Below are 10,549 nucleotides of genomic sequence, written 5' to 3'. Positions count from 1 at the left end.
ACTGGAAATATCAGAGTAGGTAAGAAAAAGGCCCCACCCTTAAAAATTCAGTAGAATGAGAGTTAGAGGCATTTCATAGAAAAATTCTTGTTCTCAAGAGTTGTAAATGTTGAATTATCAGACACCTTTATCTCCTACTCTACCCCAGCACAAACCCTCTACTTCTGGCATCGACTAGCACTCTTACCTTCAGCCCAGCTAGGCTCTCCTGTTGCTTCCTTTCACTGTCCTAAGCCTACTTTTGCTGTGGCCAACAAATTCTTTCTTACTCTGCTGCACTTTGTCTCTTGATTGAAATCTTTCCTTCCAGAAGAGAAGAACTGGGGTCTGCTCCTCGCACTGGTAACACTTACAGTAAAATGTGCATTCCTGGGAAGGATCCGTCCTGCACCTCAGCTTCTGGAATGGCTGAGAGGGAGATCTTCCAGATGTCAGGGGTTCTGTACGCACGCACGTTCCTTCCCGAGGTCTTCAGTGTGTTATCTGTAGGATTTATACATGTCTCAGGCACTGATACACAACTGCAAAGTTCGAAAGCTTAAGTCCTCAGGCTAGGTAAGGTAAAATAAAACCTATTCATGTTTCAACCCATTCTGATTTAGGCAATTTTGTTAGCTCAGCTATGGCACCTCCATTTTGTTTCTTCATTCTCTCCTCAGTTTCATTGTTCTGATTTTTCATAAACGACACAATGAAGTACATACCTCATAATGGAAATTTTGTGTAAAATATTTTCAGTTTCCAAGTGGTAAACTTAGCCCAATAAGTTCCAAATAAGCCACGTATAATGTTATTATGAGAATGACTGACATTATTTGTTTATAATTATAAAGAAATTAATCAACATCTAACTGAGATTAAATATTTTCTGTTCGTGACAAGTATGCAAAAGTACTTCATCATGTAATGTAGATGAAAAAGGGGCCAAATCCTAAACCTGACAAGCTCAGAGGAGGCCTGCATGATGTGCCTTCCAAACTCAGAGACTGACAGCAACCACATAGGGTGATCTGGACAAAAATTCCTGTCTGGCCAGTGTGACTCAGTGGTTGAGCATCAACCTATGAACCAGGAGGTCACGGTTTGATTCCCGGTCAGGGCACATGCCCAGGTTGCAGGCTCAGTCCCCAGTGGGAGTAAGCCAATCAATGATTTTTCTTTCATCACTGAAGTCTCTACCTCTCTCTCCCTCTCCCTTCCACTCAGAAATCAATGAAAATATATTTTTAAAAATAAATATAAATATTCCTAATTATAAATGAGTCAGGGAGGATAGTCACATCCTAAGGTGTAGCTTCCTTGACAAAGGTCAATCTTCACTGTAAGTGAGAAAGTCTATTGTCTTTTTGCATCTAAGAAAACAGACCTATGAAATATCAGAGTATTCACCTTTTCAAGGCCCCTTAGGGCACAGCCACCACAACAGAGCAAGAGACCACAGAACCTCTCATTGTTTTCTTGCCCTGAATAGCATCTCTGTGTGCTGTCAATGTTAGTTATTAACTATCCTGTACCCACCAATGTAAAAGAAGTGTCTCTCCATTTTACTCTTTATCTAATCCCAGGACACAAAATCGACATGAAATTTAGTTGCACTAACAAAATAGCTGAAGGAGAAATAAAGAAAACAATCCCATTTTATAATAGCATAAAAACAATAAAACATTTAGGAATAGATTTAATCAAGGAGGTGAAACATCTATACATTGAAAACAATAAGGCATTGATGAAAGAAATTGAAGAGGATACAAATAAATGAAAAAATATTTTCTGCTCATATGTGGTAGGCAGAGCAAGGATGATGGGCCAGGTACAGAAGGTCATGAGGGTGGAAAGCCCCAGGCCCCTTGCAATGGACAATTGTAGGGTGGGACCTCCCCCCACCCCCCACCCCCCAGGGTGACTTTTCCTCGCCTAGCATATCGCTGGTCATGTGGTTTTGACTCCCTGACCTTTCCTCCCTAGAGATAACATTTAGGCCTCAGTTGTATTTCAGCTCCAGGTCCAGAAAAGCAGCAAAACCAGACCAGTGACCCCATGACTGACCTCAGGACCAGCTGTATTGTATTATGACCCACTGCCCTAGTGAAAAGATGTTCAACATCACTACTCATCAGAGAAATGAAAATCAGAACCCCAGTGAGATAGTACTTCACACCTGTTAGAATAACTATCAGCAAGAAGACACGATAACAATGTTGGCAAGGATGTGGAGAACAGGGAACTCTTGTGCACTGCTAGTGGGAATGTAAATTGGTGAACAGCATGGAAGTTCCTCAAAAATTAAAAATAGAGCTATCATATTGTCAGCATAGGCAGTTAGAGTCATTAATATAAGGAAGAAAGCAAAAGGGGATGAAATAATTTTCATAAACTGGGAAGAAGGAACAAGTAACAGAACAGAATTTCCATCTAGCTTACTTATAAACAGACCCATTAATACACTCTAGGGGGGCTGCCTCCATCCAGAATGGGACGGGCAACCTTAGAAATGCTAAAAGCCCTGTACCAGAGGTGGGGGAGGAATTCCTCTGCTGGGGCACATGCGCAGTGGGAGTCAGGGTGATGAAATAGAGAGGTAGGGCCTAGGGTGGGGACCATTGGAAAGGTAATTGGGTTGGATAGAGGGCATGAAACCCCAGTAGAATTTACTGGGAGGAGAGCCCAATCCAAGCCCTCGAAAAGTTAGGTATTTGGGTTGGATAATTTCAATGGTTCTCTGTCTTAAACCAAGAAGACATATGGAGGATTAACAAAAGCCTCGGGGCAGAGTTTGTCCACCCTCTAGGTCCCCTAGGGTGTATTATTTCCCCTTAATTCATAATAAAATCTTACCATCACATTTAGACTTCTCCACACGTGTGCATTTGGGATTCTTTCCTCATGTTGCCGCAAAAGGACCTATAGTGCACACCGACAACACTATCCTATACAATAAAAGCATAATATGCAAGTTGATCGAACGGAGGAAGGACGAGTCACAATGACGCACACTGACCACCAGGGGGCAGGCGCTCAATGCAGGAGCTGCCCCCTGGTGGTGAGTGCGCTCCCACAGGGGGACCTCGCTCAGCCAGAAGCCGGTCTCATGGCTGGCAATCGCAGCAATGGTGGTGGGAGCCTCTCCCACCTCAGCTGCAGGCGGAAGGTAAGAAGCAAGGGGTCCTGGACTAGGAGAACCAGGACTGCGAGAGGGCGCAGGCCAGGCTGAGGGACCAACCCCTAACCGGGCCCCTTCCCCGCCCCCCCAACCCCCACCCCAATGCACAAATCTCGTGCACCGGGCCTCTAGTAGGATTGTAAAGAGGTTCTATTTTTCTCAGGGAGGAATAATGCTGTTGTAATAAACTGGTTATTATTTAACAGGATAGGAGTGAAAGGGGAGACCAAATAATGTAGGCATGACATTCATATAGCTTTGCAAAAAACTGCATTTAACACTCTCTAAGTCTGTTCCCTGCTGACTGAAGGCAGAAGGGACTGTAAGAGGCAGTTCAGACACAAGCCCAGTAAGGTCTAAGACTCTAAGTGAAGTGAGAGAGTGATTGCCCTTCAATCTCACTTGAAAGCAAGTCAGTGACCAGGATGGGCGTGGCCACCGCAAGCCAGAGAAACCTGAATATATAAACTTCTAGACAAAGGAACCACCCTCTCTTGGCTCCTGTGACTCCTGCTGCAGGGGGCTGCGCCTCACTGTGCCCCCATGGCCCACGGCCACGTTGGATCCACACGTGGACTAATGCGCTTTATTCTGGCTTGAATGCTAAACCACACCTGGCTGCAACATGGAACAGAAACTCTGGACAGTGGCCCTGTTTCTGGCTTTGCTGAACTCCCTGCTGCCCCTCTTTCCTGACTGGTTGGGGGAAATAGGACATTAGAAACAGAGGAATGTAACTCCACACCAAAAAAATCTTCTACCACCTCTCATCCTCCCCTGGTGGCTTCTGAAAATGCTTATTTCAGTGGCACCCCAAGAACCCCACAAGCAACGGAGTTCCCCTTGGACAGCAGAATGATCCAGCAATCTCACTGGTTATCTGTCTGAAGGAAATGAAATCACTCTCTTGAAGGACATCTGTACCTTCATATTTATTGCATCATTATAGTCAAAATATTGAAATAACCTAAGTGTCCACTGACAGGTGAATGGATAAAGAAAATGTGATGTGCAAGTATATATATAAAATTTTCAGCCTTAACAAGGAAATCCTGCCATTTGGGACAATATGAATGGACTTTGAGGGCATTGTGCTAAGTGAAAAAAGTCAGTCAGAGAAAGCAAATACTGTATGACCTCACTTATGTGAAATCTAAAAAAAAAAAAAAAAAAAAAAGCCAAACTCAGATATAGAGACTACAATGGTGATTGCCAGGGGCTGGAGGGTGGGAAAGTGAGGAGATGCTAATTGAAGGGGACAAAGCTCCAGTCATAAGATGAATATGTTCTGAGGATCTATATTCGGTGTGATTAGTGATACTGTATCATATACTTGGAAGTAGCCAAGAGTGGATCTTAAATGTTCTCATTGCACACACACAAAAAATTACAATTATGTGAGGTGATGGGTATGCTAAGTAACCTTATTGTGTTAATCATTTCACAATATAAACAGAAATCATCACCTTTAACTTAAACAATGTTATATGTCAATTATATCTCGATGAAGCTAGAAAGAAAATGATTGCATAGCTACATAAAGGCAAAAATTGTGGGACCAGAATTTTATGTTAATCGAGATATAATTTACATACCAGAAAGTTAATTCTTTAACGTGTACAATTTAGTGGTTGTTAGTATATTCACAAAGTCGTGCAACTATACCACTAATTACAGAATCATTTTGCCCCCTAAAAAGAAATCCAATACCTACTTGCAGTAGAATCAGAATATTTACTCCCAAGCCAAAGATCTTTCCACTTCACAGTTTTATGTGGATTTTCAATCTGATTATATTAAGGTAAGTTTACTAAGTGTTTATATGTCCAAATGATCAAATTTATGATATACTTGCTAGGACTTTGCATAATTCTGTGCTATTAACCATCTCAAGATTATATACAAATTTCTGTATTTTTTGTTTTTTATTTTTAATATTTTTTATTGATTTCAGAGAGGAAGAGAGAGGGAGAGATAGAAACATCAATGATGAGAGAGAATCATTGGTTGGCTGCCTCCTGCACACCCCCCACTGGGGATCGAGCCTGCAACCCAGGCATGTGCCCTTGACTGGAATCCAACCTGGGACCCTTCAGTCCACAGGCTGACACTCTATCCACTTAGCCATACCAGCTAGGGCTGTATTTTTTGTTTTTTAATGTCTATCAGATTATTATTCGTTATTACTCCTCACCCAAGGATATTTTTACATTGATTTTTTTAAAAATATATTTTATTGATTTTTACAGAGAGGAAAGGAGAGGGATAGAGAGTTAGAAACATTGATGAGAGAGAAACATCGACCAGCTGCCTCCTGCACACCCCCTATTGGGGATGTGCCCGCAACCAAGGTACATGCCCTTGACCAGAATCGAACCTGGGACCTTTCAGTCCGCAGACCAACGCTCTATCCACTGAGCCAAACTGGTTAGGGCTACATTGATTTTTTTAGAGAATAGAAAGGAGAGTCAAAAAGAGAGAAACATCTCTTTTTGATGTGAGATAGACACAACTATTGGTTGCCTCCCATAGGTGCCCTTGACTGCAACAAAGGTACGTGCCCTTGACTGGAATCAAACCCAAGGCCCAAGTCCACAGCCAAAGCTCTACCACTGAGCAAAACCAGCTAAGGACTCTACCAGATTCCTGAGGGTACATGGCAAACATTTAGGAACAGATCTTATGTATTCTAAATAGATTCAGGGAATATTTTGTTCTTTGCATGTATAGTTCATCATCTCAAAAGAAATAACACCGGTAATTTTTACAGAGAATATGTGAGACTTTAGAGAAAAGTTTAAAGAAGATATTTATTCTGGAGCCTTTTATAAAAGGAAACTTTTTTTTTTTCAATTTCATGGTTTTCAAATAAAATCCACAGCTAGACAATTGGTCTTTAAGCCATCTAAGGAGAACCTAAATATTTTCCTGAACAAGAGTTCAAATAAATTTTAAAAGTTCATCACCATAGCATAAAACAAATTTCCCAGTCCGTGGTTTTCAAACATCCATTCCTTGGTTTCTAGCTCTGTTTTGATTTTAACTTGTTGGAATTAATATTACTAAAATGAACACGAGTGCCAATTCTTTACTTAAAAAAAAGTCATCATATCTCTTTTAATACAATATAAACTAAAATATACAGAATGTATTAGGAGATAGTCTATAAATGTTTCATGAATGAATAAATAAGCTGATTTTTAAAATATTAAACCGTCAGATGAACCCAGTGCAGACAGCCAGTCATACAGCAGCTCAGCCTTTGTTCGAGGATTACCCAGTTTGAAGTTCATTCTTCTCGAGGAGCTCACCGTCTTCTAAGCATCCACCACGATCAACAAAGGAGTTAAAGAACTGAATCTTGGAAATTGAGTCTGTGAGAAATATTGTTTAGAATGGATTTAGACCTCAGAACCTCATTTCTATCTGAATCATGCAGGGATGACTATAAGTGAGAAAACACGGACTTTAAACCTAGCCAAAGACCTGCTCTCCAAAAGGTGGGGGCCAGAGGTGTATCTGGGTTTCAGATCACTCAGCTCAGCTTATTTCAAAACAGCAATAACTCATGTGCAAGGCAGACACTGCAAAGGCTCTATAAGTCACTTCCCTCATGGCTGCAGCCAGAAAAACAGCAAGAAGGAAGTGATTTTTCAAGTGTCCTAGAACAGTTTATGATCAGCAGGTACTGCAGTGACAGCTCCACATTGAAGGAAGAATGGGAATCATGTGGCAGAAACCTGGAGACATTCATGGAGGACGTGAGTGGTGACTGCGTGCAGCCCCCTGGCGTGGTTCACCTGCGCATGCAGGAACAGGAAGTCCTCTTCTGAGGATGTGCCCTTAAGAGAAATCATTGTTCATCTAACAAAACAGTTGCCAATTGGATCCCAATAGAGGCAAATGTGAGGACACCCTTCTGGACTCCCCAAGATACCTCTCTGCAAAGTATGAAGGACAAAGAGATGAAGATAAAGAAAATGGTGGCAACATTTCTTTGAAAACTACTGAAGTAAATGACAGTATTACTAGTCAAGGCAATCAAACACCTTCCCTATTCATTACCCAGGGAGAGGCCTGAAGAGGGAGGTGTTTCTTTGGAGAATCCACTCAGCTCCAGAAGAGCACGTCTAGGCACCTCCAGGTCTCAGGAAGGGCCCTAAAAGGACCCTCTAATCAAGATCTCCTTATGGAGGTGGGACCAGTGTTTCTCTCCAGGTCAGACCAGATCACCCTTGAGCCTGCTCTTACCCATCAGAACAATGAGGGAAACTCCACATGTGGGGGACACCAAGAAAGATTCCACGGAGCCCAAAAGCCATTCCAGTGTGAGGAGTGTCCCAAGATCTTCAGTTTGGGTTTTTTAGAAATTCACATTTTTTATTTATGTATTCCTGATTATAAAGGCAATTTATTAATTTTAATGATTCCAGAATTTGTACAAATAAATGCTGTTCCACATGGCCATTGAAATAACTTTTCTGTGGTTCCCTGTCTTTGGACACGTAAGAACTGAAGGCAAAGCAATGTGGACTTGGAGAACTCCCTGCAGGCTCAAGATCAACCATCCCACATAGAAAAAAAAAAAAAGAAAGAATTTTTCAAAATACTGTCTTTCCTGTAGTCACAATGACTTTCAGTAGTTAACCTATCCAAGCCTTGAGGAATCCAGTCTGTAAATGGGGATAGCATTACCAACCCCAGGATTATTATGAGGATTCACTAAATGATGTAGGTAAAGCACCTGAAATGTGAGGGCTCAAGAAATGATAGCCATTGCTGTCAATCATAGTTCTGTATTGCCGATCTTATTAATTTGTTCAGATGACCTAAAATGTTTCATCAAAGCATGAATCTTATGTTAATTTTGCTATATTATTCCCTTAGAATGAAGAAAAATCAGGTAGCTAATTTCAAGTATTCAAAAGAGCTGTTCTTATACAGTCAAAGAAACATAAATACATTCTGCAAAAGAATTAAGTGCATTATGGCTTATACCACATAATAAAATCTGGTCAGATTTTAGTTTGCTTAAGCACAAATGTGATCTATACCATTGAATATTAATAATAAAATAATGATCTACATAAAAATAATTATCCATGCCACTGAAAATACAAACAGGTTTAGCTTGAAAAAGGAGAATAAAATGGGTTTTCAAAAGCATATATTTATTATAAACACGTTTCTTTAAATCCCACCCACAATGTTAGTCTACAGAATATAATAAAAAAGTTATTTAACACCAACTGTTTATATTTCATGATCTGGCATCAGTTACCTTAAAAGATAAGAGCATGACTAATTTATAGTTTCTTTTCTAAACCTTTGATGTAGGTAAACATTCTAACTTTAACTTCTTGCCTTCAAGCAAAGTTATGTTCTACTTTTCATAACCCAGTTGTAAAGATTTCCAGGAAGTAGCAACCTGATAGCAATTTTAGTGGTGTTTAAACTCATTGTCAGAGACACTGACGTATTATGACCATATATCAGAAAAGTGAAGGCCAAACACTTGGCAATGGCTACAGGAATTGCAAATAGTGTCTTGGGCAGAAATTACAAAGCTATAGGGCAGAGATATCAAATGGGTCTCAATATATAAGACCAATTTTATTTTATTTTTTAATCTTATAGAGCTGTGATAATTAATAAGGTAATATGAGTAAAGAGCCTTGCATAGAATCCTGGTTATAGTTCATTGACTGTACTGATCAAATTAGATATATTAATAATCCAAAAAATTAGATGGTTGATTGCTCTTTTTTAAAATATATATTTTTTTATTGATTTCGGAGAGAGATAGAAACATCAATGATGAGAGACAACCATTGATTGGCTGCCTCCTGCACCCCTACTGGGGATCAAGCCCACAACCCAGTCTTGTGCCCTGGACAGGAATCAAACCCAGGACGCTTCTGTCTGCAGGATGATGCTCTATTCACTGAGCCAAACCAGCTAGGGCTGATTGCTCTTTATGAAGCCTTTCTCCCTCTACCTAAAGTTTTTCTCTTTGTAATAACTTTTGTGATTATGTTTGCATTTATTTATTTATATTTTTGGTATAAAGCTGTTTAAAGCAGGGATGCATTTCATTGTATTTGTACGTTATCTGACCATTATAGTTAGTAAATGTTTATTACAGTTAACTGAAAGTTATGTCAAAAATGCATTTGGCTGTCTGTACTTAGTGCAACAAACTGTTTTCCAGTTATTAAATGACAGATAATGTTAGTGCATTTTTTTAAAAAAATGACATACAACTGATTCTTATTATTCACAGGAATTATGTTCTATAAATTCACTACAAACACGAAATTAGCAAATACTGAGCCACTGGTCCTGGAGAAAACACAGGGTTAGGTTCCTGGGAGCCTCTAATCACAGTTTTGACACAGACCTATGCATAACCCTGTTTTATGTGTTTCTGTTTAAAGGCAACTTATTTTAAAAAAATCTTTATTGTTGAAAGTATTATATATGTCCTCTTTTCCCCCCCCATTGACCCTTTCTAATCTGCCCCTCCTGCCTGTCCCAGTCCTTCACCACTCTATTGTCTGTGTCCATGTATTATGCATATCTATATAAACAAAAGCTTAAGCAACCAAACGACCAGTCGCTATGATGCACACTGACCACCAGGGGGCAGGCTCTCAATGCAGGAGCTGCCCCCTGGTGGTCAGTGCACTCCCCCCAGCCAACTCCCCTGGCTGGCCAACCTCCCGCAGTCCCTCCACCCAGCCGGCCGGCCCTGATCACCAGCCAGGCTGAGGGACCCCACCTGTACAGTAATTCATGCACCAGGCCTCTAGTATTTATTTAAGTTCTTTGGTTGATCATTTCCCACCCACCCACCTGCCCTTGCCTTCCCTGAGATTCCACAGTCTGTTCTATGCTTCTACATCTCTGGATCTATTTTGTTCACCAGTTTATTTTGTTCATTAAATTTCACATATGAGTGAGATCATGTGATACTTGTCTTTCTCTGACTGGCTTATTTGCTTAGCATAATACTCTCCAGGTCCCTCCATGTTGTCTCAAAGGATAAGCGATCCTTCTTTTTTATTGCTGCATAATAGTTCATGGTATAAATGTACCACCGTTTTTTTAGCCACTCATCTACTGATGGGCACTATAAAACCAATTTTAGATGTTTGCTGGCTGAATTGTTGTACTGAGAATTTTGAGGATTTAAGTCAGTGGCTCTGGGAGAAAGCGTGTGTACTATGCTGTGATCTAAATGCAATGACTACCATAGGGCGGCAGAGGTGTTACATAAGACAAATGTCTCCAAGTGTGGTCCATTCTTACTAAATGCTGTTTTTGCTAAATGTTAAAAATGTTGCACAGTATTTTGCAGAGGTGGATGTAAACAGGATAAGCTCTAGA

At 40.4% G+C, this 10,549-nt stretch overlaps 2 pseudogenes; both read left to right on the top strand.

Moving 5' to 3' along the window:
• Window positions 1-3,088: 3,088 nt before the first annotated feature.
• LOC132240105 (zinc finger and SCAN domain-containing protein 4-like) lies at window positions 3,089-7,646 on the top strand (annotated as a pseudogene).
• Window positions 7,624-7,737, top strand: LOC132240377 (small nucleolar RNA SNORA38; annotated as a pseudogene).
• The last annotated feature ends 2,812 nt before the right edge of the window (window positions 7,738-10,549 follow it).

Source organism: Myotis daubentonii, chromosome 8 (assembly GCF_963259705.1).
Source record: "Myotis daubentonii chromosome 8, mMyoDau2.1, whole genome shotgun sequence".
Lineage (NCBI taxonomy): Eukaryota > Metazoa > Chordata > Mammalia > Chiroptera > Vespertilionidae > Myotis > Myotis daubentonii.
Note: the sequence above shows the minus strand (reverse complement) of the source record. Positions and strands in the feature narration are given on the sequence as shown.